Consider the following 16,778-nt stretch of genomic DNA (forward strand, 5'->3'; position numbering starts at 1 on the left):
AGTTAAAAAGCCCTGTTTTATGTAAAGAAGGAACTTGATTTTATAAAAACCGTTACTCAATACTCAGGGTTCTGTTACTGAAAAGTATCGCTCCTGTTTTGATGCGCGTCTCCACACGGAGACACCGTGACGTACTCAATCTTTCTTTACCACGCTGACGACCCATACGCACCACGCAACAATTTAAAACTACCGAGGTTTTTATGGTCTTGCTGTGCCATCTAGTTTACTGTCGAAGAAATAAACTTTTATTGTTTTCATTTACGAATGGTGGCAATTTTTAAACGTGAGACAAAGGTTGCTGTATGCACTATTTGATCGTGAAGGGGGTAGACGCTCTCGTTGCCGAACCATCGAGCGAATGATGTCGGTCCAGCATTTATTTCCTGGTCCTCGTGTGGTTGTGTGGATGTCAGTGACTCCTAGTTTGATGCCACATCAATGGAATATTGTTCAGACGAAGCATACCCGCAGAACCAGCACGGACTGTTTTTGTATCTGAGAATTTTCTCTTCGCTGCAATTTAGCATCGTTTCTTTTACTGTCCTTCCTCAATAGCTCTTTTTGAGCCACCCTCCTTGGTGTAAACGTGTTGCGGTCATCTTTGTGTGAGCTACGACGCGAAGGACCACTGGCCTCAGTAGGTACAGTGCCAGTTCCGCAGCGGCGCAAGTACGAGAAGTGTATGGCGAAAACTAGGTTCCGCAGCCGGAAATGCGATGTTTTCCTGTGTAGCGCTGCTGAGGAGGGCTGTTTCTTCCAATCTCACAACCTGAGAACCCGTTGATGCAACACTCGCACAGCGACCTTGAATAAATAATTTCCCTCTTTTCTGTAACCTGCCAAAGTGTACGTGCGAATCAATCAATCAATCAATCAATCAATCAATCAATCAATCAATCAATCAATCAATCAATCAATCAATCTTTATTTCGCAATCGTTCATTTACAAAAAATGAACGCTGGAACAAGAACTAAAAGCTGCTTTTTTGCAGCTTGACAAGGTTCTTGCCCGTATTCATGACAACGGGGACATAATAAAATAAAGTTTGTACGCTTTAGTGTGTGCAATGTACAAATGTATAAGTGAAAATGTGTAAATCCAGATGTGCAATCAGTGATACAAAGCAGAGTGTTTAGTCAGTACAAATGACATGTACGAATATAGAGTATATAACAGATATACATAATTATTTTCAATTGCTGAAACAGTTATCATATAACATTCTATTAACATACGAAAACACAGATGGCAAATAAAGGTGTGTATAAATCTCTTGCAGGTTACATCCTATATGCGAAAATGTTATCGAAACGTAAAACCACTTAATTTAAGGAGGTAAGTAGTGACTTTCCCAAGTCAAAGGAACGTTTAAAAATAATTACTCAGTTTGAATTAGGAAGTCGCGTATTGTTTTCATAGTAATGTCAGTTATCTCGACACCGATTTCATGTAGCTTATTTAATAAGGCTGGGACGTGATGTCATTCATAATTTGTGCGGGAGAGTAGTAGCAGCCATCTCTTTCTATCTTAATGTTATAGGGTAAATCTGTTGGTTCTGTTAAGTTACACAACCCCAAGAACGCTTCATTGTTGTACTTAAAGAACCTCTCGTACTTTAGGGCAAGGTTAACTTCATATAAACTTGCTAGACAAATGATATTATACTTGGAAAATACTTCAGATGTACGTGCGTCGAATGGCATGTTTGCGATATGACGAACAGCCTTTTTTTGCAGCAGTAATGATATTTTGCTTTGACGTGGTACCCCACACAAGGTGGGAATACATTAAATGAGATGAGAATAGTGCATTATAAAGGATCAGCTTAACTTTAGATGGTATCGTCTCATGGAGTCTGCAAAGCACGCCGCAAGCTTTGGCTAAACGGGATGAAATAAGTTCCACATGTTCATTCCGCAATAATTTTTTTTATTAAATATAACACCCAAAGTTTTGACGTTAGGTACAAGTTCAATTACTTCAGAGCCAACCTGCAACAGTATGTCTTCACTCAGATGTTTTTGTGGAGGTGCAGGATATAACAGCTTTTGTTTTTGTTGTATTTAATTTGATAGTGTTGGCCTTGCTCCATTCGGCCAATTGTTTCAGTTTGACATTTGCCAAGAACGAGAGATCGCCGATGTCACGAGACTGAAAAAAAATAGGCTGGTGTCGTCCGCATAAATGATGAAGTTCGCGTCATTAGAAATGCTGACAATGTCGTTAACATATGTATTAAACTATACTGGCCCTAGTATACTTCCCTGGGGAACGCCCTGTGTAATTTCCCGGAGACGTGAGTCTTCTGATGAAACTGAAGCAAGTTGTTTTTTCGGTTAAGATAAGATTGTAAAAGTTTCAGAGAAATTCCCCGAAACCTATAATGCTGTCGTTTAGTAAGCAAAGTCTGAAGATTTAACCTTTCAAATGCTTTAGCGTAGTCCACAAAAATTCTTAGAGTTAGTTCCTTATTTTTTACATGATGGAATGTTTATCACAAAATGACTTTAATATTTTACAAACAACTTTTTCCAGTCCCTTGGGTAGGACAGGCAGTACTGAGACTGGCCTGTAATTCGACAGCATATTTCATTTCATTTCATTTTATTTCCTTAAAGGCCCCATTGAAGGGGTATTACATAAGGGGTGGGTACATACATGAAAAATTGAAGGCCGTATTTTTAGTACAGGGTAAGATAATTTGTTACGGTGTTTAAAAATCTGCTAGGACAGGTTATGACTGTAATTTCGTTAGGAAAGCCGTTCCCGTCTGTTGCTGCACGAAAAAAGAATGAAGACGAAAAAGTGACAGGGTGCGCGCACGCGGGCGCGCGACTTGTTGCGGGTGACCGGTGCGACTGGAGATGCGTGCCGGGGGGAAAATGTACGGTGGCTTGCCGAGTGAGCTGCAAAAGAACTTGTGAAAAAGACAGACTAGCAATGCGGCGGCGAGATGCAAGCAATGATAAACCGCATTCTGTTTTCAGTGCCCATATACTGACGTCGTAGGAGTATTTCGAGTGAATAAATCTTGCAGCTCGATTTTGGAGCGATTCCAGTTGATTGATGAGATATATCAGTAAAACTTCATTTGGGCCTAGTTGGTACATAATTCTTTCCATCTTGCTTCCGTGAGCTGAGCCGCAAGGCTCAGCTCACGAAAGCAAGATGGAATTGCATGTTAAAAATTTTGTGTGGATCTGGTGCAAAAATTACCCTAGATGAAACAAAAAGTGTTAAGGTATTGGTAACGCTGTTCTACCTGATGAAGTCAACCGTTTGATAGTGAAAGGCCCTAGGTTCTGTGTTCCTTCTAGTGTCCCTGCTCATGAACTCATAGCTATTAATAGAAATGGTGCTTCCAAGGCGAATCAAGAAGACCGCGATCGCTGCCTTCTTGAAGGTGTCGAGCGTTTGGATAGGGTAGTACCTAAAGGACCTTCACGCTGTTCTGATGGCAGTGTTCGACGTACGTTGTCTTTCCTAAAAGATAACGAACTGTGCCTTTTGCAAGCAGATAAAGGAGGAGGGTTTGTTGTCGTCGAGACGGGCATTTTTAACGAGAAAGCGCTGCAGGCTGTGCTAAAAAACTTTGTTCTTATTAAGAAAAGTGCAGTTAGGATAAAAACAAAGTTTATTGACTTTAGTAAAAAACTGGAATTGATGCCGCTTGCAAAAAGCATAGAGAACAGTAGAGCCAGGTGCCTATCGGTATTTTTTAAGGCTAAGACCCACAAGCCAGATTCACCATTCAGGCCCATTATTAGTGAATCTGGTTGTTGGCAGAAGAATGTGAGCCAATTCCTGCAAAAAAAGTTACTAACAGTGAACGACCCTTTCCGAACAAGGAATTCGAATGACGTGGTGCAGTTCTTGCTTGGGAATAAAGATGTAGGTTATGGTTTTTCTGTTGATGTTGAAGATTTATTTTATTCAGTTCCACAGCGTGAACTCCTGTCTTCGGTACGTGATTGTATTGAGTATAGTGGTATGATCTCGTTCCAGAATCATGCCGGACTTTCAGTGGGAAATTTTTTAAGACTTTTAGAATATTACCTTCGAGCTGCTTTTATTTGTTTTTAATGACAACGGAATGGTATTTGTATTGGGTCATGTGTTGCTCCCATTCTTGTGGATATCTTTTTGTCTAGTGTGGATCATTCTTTAGACCATGCTTTTATTGAGCGGAAAGATTTAAAAGTTTTATGTCGATGATTTTTTTGTATTTTTATCGCTTGCCTCGTCCTACCAGGACACGATCAATAAGGTTTTAGAGGATCTTAAGGTACATGGACAAGGTCTTGCGTTTACCCACGAGAGTCCACAAAACAATGTATTGCAGTTCTTGGAACTGAAGCTTGAATTCTGGAACGCCATGTGTGTTGGGCGTGTCAACCCCGCGCGAAAAAGGAACTTTTGTCCTTTAGGTCTGCGCACTCGAAGATTGTGAAAAGAGGCATTGCGTCGTCATGTATGTAATTGGCTCTTAAGAGTTCGTGTGTGCACAAGATGCAAGAAAGTTTTGATAATCAGATCAGCCGACTTTTGGCAGCTGGGTTCCTTATGTCGCTTTTGACTGCCGTGGTTGAAGCTCTGATGCAGAGAAGAAAACCACAAAAAGGCCGGCCGCCGAACGTGAAACGCGAAGGCCTGCGGTGGTCCCTTATATGCATAAAGTGACCCATCGACTCAAGAAAGTTGCTTGCAGGCATGGTGTTCTTTTGGCGATTTCTGCGCCAAACAAGCTTTCAAAGCTATGTTTCCGCACCTGCGGAGAGAGCAGAGGAGGATGCCGAATTCGGCATGGTGCCTCATACGTGTCGTGCGCTGTCGGCGTGGTTTATGGCCTTCCACTCTCATGTGGTAAGACATACGTTGGCCAGACAGGGCGTTGCGTCAGTGAGCGACTCAGGCAACATGCGCAAAAAGTAAACAAAAATGTAGACAGAAGAGCGCACCTTGTTGCGCATATAAACTCTTGCAGATCTTGTGAGGCGCGACTTGATCGGACATTAATTCTTGGCAAAAGCAAGAATGAGCATGCGCGGCTTGCCTTAGAGGCCTACCACATTAAAAGACAAGGCAATAATTGCATCAGTGATACATCTTTGTCCCTGCACCCATCAGAATTTGAATTCCTACGTTTGCGTATGCGATAAGTTGGCAGATGTCAGTAATGTATCCTCTGCGCCTGCGCGGTTGTGTGGCCTAGGTACATATATGCATTGACGACGAAGGAAAAAAAGAAGTTGATAGTCAGCGCCAGTGTGTGTCGTGTCTTTTTGTGGTTCGTCTTAGGTGTTTGCGCTGTAACGTTAAGTTCAGGATGAGATATACTTGATGAGGGTTCCAAACGGGGGATGCGTATACTAATTTCGCCCTGACGAGAGACTGATAGACTACTAATTTTACATATTTTGGGGCGTGGTGCAAATGGCGTTTTAAAAACCCGAGTATTTTGTCAGCAGATGAAATGATGTTCATAATGTGCGTTTCCCAGGTTAAATCTCTACAAAGGGTTACTCTGAGATATTTGTAGGAAGGAACTAATTCAAGGTGGACGTCAGCAATTTGGTATGAGAAAACAAGTGGATTTCTGCGGCGGTGGAAGGAGACAGTCTTAAATTTGTTAGGGTTTATTTCCATTAATTAGCCAAAGGTTTTGTCACCGGACTTGAATAAGGCTGCAACTTTCGCGTGTTGCATTTTTCTTTCAGGAAAAATTTCAGTTGACAGTGGTAGCTTAGAAGAGAGAGAGAGGAAAGGGGAAAGGCAGGGAGGTTAACCAGAGAAAAAGATCCGGTTGGCTACCCTACGCTGGGGAGAGAGGGGAGGGGGAGGTAAAGTGGTAACAAAGTAGAGATAAGGAAAGGAAGGAGAATAGACACACAATCCCAATCGGTCACTGTCACTGAATACTGTCATCGCACAGCACAGTGACACTTGAAGCACTGTCAACACCTGTTCAGGCTACAGCCGCCTGTCCAATTCTGTCGCCCTCAAAAACCGCAACAGTGCACTCGTCGCCCTCTGCTGCGAAGGCAAAATATGAGTAAAAATATGAGTAAAATATGAGTAAGTACTGGTGGCTAGAAATCACGCACAAATTTAACAGGTCTTATTTGAAGCCCGTTCACACCACGGGATTTACTGTTCTTCAATGACATGAATATCGTGTAAACTTCATGTGGATCTGTAGGTTTAAGAAAAAGTGTACGTGCGTTGCGTGTGCCCATAGAGTTGGTTACTGCTGTTGTCGTGAGTACTTTTTTTAGACTGGTGAAATAATAATTAAACACATTTGTTAATTACTTCCTCCTTAGCGTTATATCCTAAACTACAAGTTCAAGGTCAACACTATTGTGGACATCGGAATGCAAAAGCTTTTTAATATCGCGCCATAATGGACTGCTTCGATTACCCAGCTCTTGAAATAGGTTCTCGTAATACAGCTTTTTAGCATTTCGTAGAAATTTTGTAACATAGTTCCGGTATTTCCTAAAGCCTGCAAGATCATCAGGGTTCCTTGTTCTGACAAACTTATGATACAGTGAGTTCTTCTCAAGGATCATCCTAAGGCATTCGTCATTAAGCCACGGTTCCATTTACTAGTTGACTTCTTTACTCTTTTATATTTAAAGGAGTTGTCATATGCTTCCTTAAGGGAGCGCATGAGTTTATCATATGCATTATCAGCGTCCTGACATAGAAGCACGGAACCCCAATCGATATTATTAATTTTCTTGCCGGAAAGTATTTAGTGTCTTGTAATTAATTTCCTGGAAAATAAATGACTGAGACTGACGCGCTGGTTTTGAAGCCTGATGAAACTTACAGAACATGTGTATCGGCAAATGATCGCTCATATCAGCTACGACCAGTATTGTATCAGTATTGCATGTATTAGTATTCTATATCAGTATTAGTAATTAGTCACGATGTTTCCGTATGAGGACGTGATCAAATTTTCATAATAATTGTGCTAGAGAGCTGAATGTTTTTCTTTGCACTCTGGACACATAAAGCATCAAAACCTGCAAGTTTCAAATTTTTCTCTGCACAATATCATAATTTGTGACTGAAAGGCGTAGATACATTGGCCAACTGCTTTGTTTTCTGGAGGAGCTTTCCGCACACGAACAAAATAGTTTTGGTTAGTAATAACAGCATACCGTACAGCGTTAATCTCATTTTGTCGAGTGGTCGAGCGGCTGGCGGTGGACTGCGCAATCGTCCGAAGCACAGGTAGTTGCTGGGTGATAGATCGGTTCGTTTTACAGCGCATGGCGCAAACATGTGGTATTCATTCATTTCATTGATCATTTCATTGAGAAACACATTTCTGGTAACGATACCTGGGCTAAAAGCTATTTTTAGACAGCTTGACTGGGCTCGGGCAACCTGGAAACATTTAGAAGTGGTGACATTTGGGAGGTGAAACTGATCAATGATAAATAATAGCCATTAATAACACATACAGGTGACATGCACATATTCTTGCACATATGTTCCCATGTATACTAACACGCACATTTATCATAATACACAAATATTGATTACACTTCAATAGGCCACAGATATTCCTAGAGTAAAAATTTCTAACCTACCCATTTCCAACAATAATATAAGTTCGAAATTTAGTTCAGGTTGAAAATAGAACCGCTTGTACGATTTGCATAGCATCCTGAAAGTTAACAGTAATATAAGGCTATATGTTCCCAAAATATCATTTTAGCTCTTTAAAACTAAAGCCTTTGTATGCTTGCACCTGTTCAATATACTAGTTAAATTATGTTCAAGGATTTGTAACTTGTAGTTCGTGCGGAAACGCGGCATACCGCAAGTCCATGTTTCGCGTGCATATGTTGCTTAGTGCGGGATTTAATTATGTTGTGTGTGAGAAAATCGTGAAAGGAACTCGCCGAAAAAATAGAATGAGCGCAAAATACGAAAGTTCTACACGATATGAGAGGTCGTAATTTTATAGGCCCGAAATCCAACGCAAGTGTGTGATAAGTACGGAATGTTTGCAATGTATCGAACTTTCTTGTTTTGTAACACTTGAATATTCATGCTCTTTGCTTTTCCTGTTGTTAACCATACTAGGCTGCAATAGTTGATTGTGCCTAGAAGACTGTGTGATATACCTCAATTTTGACAGATGTCGGAAAAATTGTGCTGCAACGTGCAGTCAGTCCGCATGCATAGATACCTCTTTGCAGATTACGTTTACGTGTGTTCCACGATAAACAGGCCTCTAAAGTGACGCGCAGTATTTTCTGTTGGTCGACGAAATCGATTTGCACAATAAACGGTGCGATTGATCATCAAAGGTTTGTTTCTTGCGCGGAACACAATGATTTTGGATTTAGTTGGATTCCCTTCAAGTCTATTTTGTTGGGACCAATAAAACAACTTCTCAAGAAAAGTGTTGCATTTTCCTGGCAAAACGTCTGCATTTGGGCCAGAAAATAAGACAGTGCTATCGTCAGCGTAAATAACGAAATTAAGTGAAGTTTTTGTGTCACGAATGTCATTTATGAATGTATTAAATAAGAACACACCTAAAACGCTGCCTTGCGGTACGCCAGTCTTAATTGTCAGATGAGAAGACCGATTTCGACCTATTGATACTGTCTGACTTCTGTTCGTCGAATAGGTTTTAAAAGGATCAGAAGCGTTACCGTGTATCTCATATATGAAAGCTTTTGTAATGCAATATTATGATTCACACAATCAAAAGTTTATGTAAAATCAATGAACAGGACTAGACTCTAGTGGTTTTTATCTATAGTGCGTAGTATATGTTCCTTAATTGTTAATGCGGTCTCGGCTTATGTGCCTTTCCTAAATCCATATAAAGCATCTGATAATATTTTTTGTCTTTCAACAAATTTGTTACTCTGGTTAGCATAATCTTTTCCAGTTCTTTTGACAAAACGGAAATAACACTTATTGGTCTGTAGTTAGCTACTTTGTTTCTATCTCCACCTTTGTACAGTGCTGCTACCCTGCTCTTTTTCATCGCGCTAGGAAACGTTCTCCTCTCCAAGACAAAATTAAAGATATGAAGCAGTACGGAAGGATAACATGCAGTACATGCTTGACAGGTCGTATGTTAATGTTATCTGCATCTAATGCTTTGCTGTTTTTCAAGTTCATAATTGTTGCATGTAGTTCTAGCTCATTTGTTGGTTGAAGGAATACGCTTTCGACAGAAAGGCTAGCTAAGCTCACTTTACCTATGGATGCATCCTATGCTGTGGCAACATTGATGAAATGATGGTTGAAATATTCCGCCTTTGCTTGACCACTCAGCACTGTGTAGTTACATGTGATTTGGTTTGGTCGTATATTTGGAGCGCTCCGACCCAATACATCATTTATTAAAATTATGGGGTTTTCGTGCCAAAACCACGATCAGATGAGGCACGCCGTAGTGGGGGACTCCGGAAATTTGTACCACCTGGAGTTTAACTCTTTCCGTACCATGGCGAAAATAGGTATCTTTTGTAGGTTACGCCAGATCATTTTTCTGAATGAACTACTGCACTGAATATTTTAACTAAAACATAAACAAAAAGCACTATAAATGCACTTTTCACGCATAAATGTTTTATTAGCGAGATATATATGTCATGAAAAAGATAAAAATTTCCACAATCAAGATTTTGGGATAACATTGAACAAAGTTTGCAACAACACGGTTGTACCTACTAAAAAAATATGTAACAAAAATAATGGGATGTGCGAAATGTATTGCCGTCTAATAGGCACCATCTCCGAAAAAAAATCTAACATTTTAATTGAGAAGGTATTACACTACGAAAATTTAACTGCAAGCACTACAGTTGGGCGTGCCGGCCTGCGGCAGGCGATGTTCCGGGTTGGTTTGCGTCGTCGTCGCTCTCAGAGTTTAAGTGCGACGAGGCAGCTTCCTCAGACTAGCTGCTGCTCGATCCATCGATCGAATAAGCTGCGGAGGCAGCGGAATCACCAGATCTGTGATCTTTCGAAGCGCGCGCGCCGCTCCCGGAGGCAGCCAGTTTTGCTTCCTACTCTGACGATCGCGAAACATCGGAGCGTGTTCAAAAATTACTGCCTCTTGGGAAAAAATCGAGCTGCTCATAAAACAAAAATATAGTTCTCGTTCTTTACGTACGATGCCGAAGTGTGTCCATGAGAGGCGCGGAAGGTCCCCAAAGTGGCGTTTCAAACATTCGATAGTGGACGGCCATTTTTGCTTTCTACTTTGACGATCGCGGAAGATCAAAGCCCGTTAAAGAATCACCACCTGGCGTTGAAAAACAAACTGCTTAAAAGATAAAAATATAGTTCCCCTCCTTTACGTCCGATAGCTCAGTATGTCCAAGAGCGGCGCAGAAGGTCTCGAAAGCGGCGTTTCCAACCATCGTTAGCGGGCTAACGATACACAATGGGCGCGGTAAGGAAAGAGTTAGCGCGCACCTAAATCTAAGTACACAGATGTTTTCGCATTTCGCACCCATCGAAATGAAGTTTCCATGGCCTGGCCGGAATGCGATCCCGCGACCTCGTGCTTAGCGGCGCAGCACCATAGCCACCATTGGCGTAGCCAGGAGGAGGAGGGGCTCAAACCTCCCTCTCCGAAATTTTCTGACGAACCCTTCTCCCCTTTCCCATGGAACAGAAAGTTACAAGAAGTAGGTTCCGAAAGAGCGACATGGATGAAAGGGAAAGCTCGAATGCGAAAGCGAGGTAAGGGCTAGTGGCGGTATGAAGGTGAGGGGCGGGTTGTCATAAGGGCGGTCCCTCTCATATGCACACAACTGCTGAGCGGGTTATATGCGAAGCGTGCGCATACAACTTGGGAGGCATTGTTGCTCCCCACCGAGCCTTCGTGTCGTCGAAGAGCTTCTCATTTCTGGTACTTCAGCGAATCGTCTACCAAGCTGCGTGGAAGAAAGGCATTCCGAAAAGATATTTAAAGAAAGGCATAATAAACACCCCTCCTTCTTCTTTTCGTTTTCTTTTCCTTGTCTCAGACTTCATTATGTTAACAAACTTGAGAAGAGCTTGCTCTTAGGCTAGTTTCTACGCGCTGTTAAAAATAAAGAAAATATCGCAAAAGACGGTACAAGAAAGAAAGGCCTACTAAACGCTGACTTGCACACGACAATATATATCAAATAAGAAACCGCCACAACAAACAGGTCAGAGGGCTGCCTTCCTCCCGACTTGGTAGGTGAATGGCCTCGAATTCCATGCATGAAACAGAAATATAGGAATATTAGGGGCCGCCGCGCCGTTGAACAACCCGGTGAATGCTGAACAGTGCGACAGAATTTTAAGAAGGGGAGTGGGGTGATGGATACGAGGAGCGGTGAGAGGGGAAGGCGCATAAAAGGCACCAAGGACGAATTTGGCGAATAATTATGGACACAGGCAGAGCGTCTCGTCACTGTCCGATCGCTAAACCCCAGACGGCCGTGGTCAATCGCCTAGCTGAGTCTCCCCAGTCCCTTCGTTATACGTGTTGCATAATTAGTGAGGAGAGCCCATTCTTACTAAATGTCTCGACGGTTTTAAGAATAGGTGAGTGTCCGCAGGCACCACACTTTCAGATCTCTCGGAGCTACTGGCTCCTATTTTACTGCGAACTACTGATGCCGTGATTTTCGCAAAGGCTTCTAAACAGGAAGCAGCCCTGCTTCGGACTGTCTCCCATCAGTTCCCTAGTGTGATCGAATAACAATACGCGTCACGCGATAACTACAATACCGTGATGGCATGTTACTTCCAAACATCTCTTCAAACTTGTCGGAGAGCAGGTGACCGAAAGTGAGTGAAACATGCACCATATGATTATCGAAGCTCTAGCGCAAAGCTTCCTTCACGTATATTTAAATCTAGAGTAATATAGCATGCCCACAACGCCGAAAGCACGAATGAGTGACGGGTGACTTGCAAAAGAGTGCCCGCCCTCTTCCGTACGTAGCCGTGGCCGTACCACTCACTGGAAGATCTGGCTGGAAAACAACGGTTATCCCCACTGTTACCTCAGCTCCAAGAAGTCTGACCTGCAATCAAGAAGATGCAGGATAATGCGTTTTATAGGTTTTGATTGGCCCCGTTTTCAACACCGTTCGCTTTTCCAAGTCATGTAATACCTAGGACATCGACATACATTATATAAATGCAGCAATTCGTAAACGAAATTCCAGTTTTATTTAACATCATAATTTTTTTAAAATAGCATAGGATAATAGCATAATTTGATGCGAAGTGGCTACACGCCTTAGCAATGAAAAACTTAGAAGGTAACCAAAGTGTTTTTCGGCAACGCCAAAACGTGCGTCTTCGTTGTTAAAGCATTCTTGTCCGGGAAGTTCTAGGAGTTTGTCTTTGCGTGGTGTACAACCTTCATGTATGGACAGAAAGAGAGAAAGAGGTGAAGGTGGGGGAGGAATAGTTGTCGGCAGAGAACCTACCCCTTCTCCCTAAAACATAAATTTCTGGCTATGCCATTGATAGCCACTAGGCAACCACGGCGGGTAGCGGTTGTCCTCTACGGTCTTTTTCTTTTTTGTCTCGTGTTTTTCTTTTGTGTTTCATAAGTTAAGAATAAAATGACGCCGTCGATTGGGCGGAGGCTCCACTGCAATACCGTTACAACATTGCCTTCAACTTTTTCTACCGATATGTGTCACTTCTGACGTTGTCGTCCATGTTGCTTTTAGGCTGTTTCAACATAAAAGTTACACTAGCACGCTTTCCTTGGTAGAAGCAAATAATGTAGAACTTTCATATTTAAAGAAAATGGGGGTCACTTTTTCGGCGATATACACAGAAAGTTTGAACTGCGCATAGGTTCTTTATGTGCTTTGAAAATATTTACTAAATACCTGCTTTCTCCCAACTTTCATGTACAAGGCATATTTTATATACAAGGCATTTAGTTGCTTCTCTCGGTTTCCCAGGTAAACTATGCGAGGCACGGGCTATATATTTCGCAGAAGTAGGAATCTTGTTCTAAGTGACGAGCGATAAATGATTAATATGTGTGGGTTCACTCCAGCCTTTGTAAAAACGTTACTAAATCAAGCATTTCAAGGTACCATGCTGCCGTTATTCAAACTGTTTCTCAGACGCCTAAAACAACTGCACGTCGCACGAACATGAAATTCCGTGAAAATAGGGAAAAATTTCAGTATAATGGTGTGGTAAAACTTTCATGCACTTGGTTTACATGTAACGTTGCAGATAATTACAGAACCCTCAGTGTTGCCCCCCACCTTTTTTTCTTTTTTTTTTTCTAGGAGGCTCCCAGTTGGTTTTTCCGGTGAACGAAACAGGGCACATTTTTCAAATTGCCCCCCCCCCCCTTTTTTTCTTTTTGTCATAGGAGGCTCCCAGTTGGCTTTTCCGGTGAACGAAACAGGGCACCTTTTTCAAATTTGGAGGAAATTAGGGGCACGGATGGGTAATGTGTAGGCAACGTTCCTATAAGTGCTTAAATGAGCCTATTTACAATATATTACGTATGCAAGCGTTCGAGAGCGTTATGAGTGTGTTTTACAAGCGGCGTAAAGAGAGAGAGAAAGAGAGAGAGAGAGAGAGACGAAATGGAAGGAAAGACAGGGAGGTTAGCCAGTGTAAATACCGGCTGGCTACCCTGTGCTGGGGAAAGGGGTAAAGGGATTAAAAGGAGAAGGAAGAGAAAAAAAGCAAGAAACATTCACGCAGTAACGCGATGTTACGCGCAACAATAGTCAAAGGCGGTCGCACAATTCACAGGCCCTTAAAAACTTCAGCAAAGCCCTTAAGGCCAAGAGTAAGCGACGTAAAGGTTATTCCACGGCCCTGACATAATTACAAATACAACCCAGGTCAAATATTGCGAACATAGAGGGAACGCTACGCCAAGTTTGTGTGCAATTTTAGATATGTGTTGATCAAATTCAGCTCATGCGAAAAAAAAAGAATACTACTTAAACAAGTTTTCGCAAGTGTCGATCGAGCTGCCGTTGTCAGCTTCGTTCGCCAAATTCCCAAAAGAACTCGCATTTTATGAACTTTATACTTAGAAGGAATGGGCGCAGCTTAAGTACCACGCGTCACGAAATTTTAACGTTTTCGCCTTGTTTAGAAATGTCACAAATAATTATTGAACCCTCTTTCCGGGGGGTCTTTTTTATGCGTGCTACGTATATCAGTTTCGCCTGGTGTCGTCAGTGAACTGAACGAGACAGCTTCTGTTAATTTGGTGAGAGTAAGGACGATGTAATGGGTGATGTGTACGCAAAGTTTGAAATGGGTGGGTAATTGAGGCTGCGGTAAAAAATTACGTAAGCAAGCGAACTAGAGCGTTATATATGAGTGTGTCTAGAACGAACTGACCAGAAGTTAGCCCGTCGCCGTGGAAGAACTATAAATACCACAGAAATAAAATATAGGCAATATAGGTAAAACTTTATGAAAAATATATGTGCGAAGTTAAATGAGTTGTATGACACACGGCTTTTCTAAAAAAATGTATTTATCAAATTTTAGAACATGTGATACGGCCGCTATCGGCTACGGTTCCCATCGTCCCAACTTATCTGTGCTACAACAGGCTTATATTTCGTGCAAATTGAAATGGTAAGTCCCATGTGTGACAAAATTTTTACGTTCCGAGCCCAGTTAAAACAAGCGTTGCAATTACTAAACCAGCGTTCTCTTATTGTGGTAGCAATTATATGGACATTGCCGGCGCATTTCCTGCCTTCGCCGTGGTGTTCCGTATAAAGCGAAGGACGATAGCACCGTCGGCGTGCCGTATGCTGTATGCGCGAGTGAAAGCTTCCAAGGGTGAGTCGACGATCGCGACTCAATCTCGCGTACACGGGGAATAAGGAAGCGGGAAAGAAGCGCGCGTCTTTCGCACCTCGCACCTGCTAAGAACTGTGCGACTTCGCGGCGGCGATAGCAGCAAACGTGCTCGGCTGTCATCGATGAACAGGAAGCCCGTCGCTCTCGGCCGAGCTCAATTTAAAGCCGGTAAGGAAACTTCGAGATAACATTCTAAAGACAACGACAAAATTTTGGAACCCAACATAGTCGCGCGTGGCTCGGATCACTCGAGATAAATCTGGCCGCATCTCGCGTCACAGAAAAACTGATAATGTGGCGTGCCGGCCGCTTTAAGAATGATCAAACAAAGAAAGCATAGCTTCGCAGCATTATTCTAACCACACAATGCTGGTACCTAAAAGCGGACAGGTGCATATACTTTTCTCCGTTCCTTATCCTGTGGAAAGCGAAAACAGCGCATGCCTTTCGTTGTCGAGCCGGCACACGGCGGTACACAACACCCTGCCATGCTGGTTTTTGCGACTGAACATTTCAATTGCCCAGTACCTGGCGCCGGCCTCGGAAACTCCGCCGCTTCGGTGGCAGAGGAAATTGGCGCCATCCATCAGGAAGGCGGGAAAGTAAATCCGCTTCCCTTGCACGACCTCCTAGATTGGCGCGCACCTATCCAGGAGGCCATGCCCTATCGCTCCTCCTCTCAACTCCTCTCCCCTTGCCCTCCCTCACAACTTCCTCCCCTTCGGTTGTCTCCGCGCGCGCCTGCCGGCTCGGCGCCAGCTTAGCCCGCTGCATGAAGTTTGATGGCTTGATATATCTGCTGTTATCGGGAAGCGTGCGCTGCTGTGCCTGGACCGCCGTGGGCAGTTTTGTCAGTTTCGTGGTCCTAGATAGCTGTGTGCTTGTGCTTCGCGATGTTTTACGACTGGCATCGCTCGTGCATCGAGCAGTGGTGCATGACTACTTCAAAAACAAGCCCTGCAAGGTTGTTCCGGGTGCCTAAATACAACAGGTGAGCGCGCAGACCCAAGGACATCAGAAGGCGCATGTACTTACATGGCCCTGTCCATGTGCGTGCTCCATAAGTCTCCGGACGTCGTTGCGCCTCGGTTGTGCTACACTTCCCTCTTACCGTTAGAGAAAACTGACAAATAGATGTTCCTCCTCATTGCCACCTGGTCTATAACTTGTGTTTTTCTGAGCCAAGTCTCATTCTGCAACTGTAGTAAATTGCCCAGCTTTCCATTCCGCCCTCAGTACTTTTTCTGTGTGTCACGTTCTACAAACACACTAACAGCTGAAAAATTACTGTTCGTGTTTGTCTATTATCTCAGTAATCGCCGATGGGAAAACCACGTGAACAACCTTCATGTGTAAGCATGATGCACTTTTTTCCTTGAAAGCGTGAGCATTGCAAGTGTCCTATATGCAGATTTTTGCAGTACGTGTTTATTACACAAAGGAGTGCCCAGTAGGTATGACGTAGTGCCTTAAGCGACATAATAAACTAATTTTGCGCCAAGACAACATAACCAAGAAAGGAGACAACACTGGCGCTTTCTTTTGTGTGTGGTTTTGGCGCAGAACTCGTTTATTATATCGGATTGCCAACTGGCCCAGCAGTTCACTCTCCTCAAGTGACGTAACTTTACTGCTCGTGGTAAAAGAAAAGTTGCACTCGTGGTGAAAGAAAAGTTGTGTTGGCTTATTTCACCTGGTCCTAGATTGAGGAATAGGCCTTTCTGCAAATGCTTTCTATGTGCTACTGCAAAAGATGACTACCTTCTGCTCCCCCTTGCCACCCTTACTTAAGTTGTGGCCAAGTGCAAAATAATGAGATAATGTGTATTTCTGTTTTTTGTACAGTACGTGTTTTGTTCTGCCATGTCTTTTTTATTTTGCTCAGTAGTAATAGACATGTCACGCATTTCATATACTTTT

The sequence above is a fragment of the Dermacentor andersoni genome, chromosome 7 (genome assembly GCF_023375885.2).
Source record: "Dermacentor andersoni chromosome 7, qqDerAnde1_hic_scaffold, whole genome shotgun sequence".
NCBI classification, from domain to species: Eukaryota; Metazoa; Arthropoda; class Arachnida; order Ixodida; family Ixodidae; genus Dermacentor; species Dermacentor andersoni.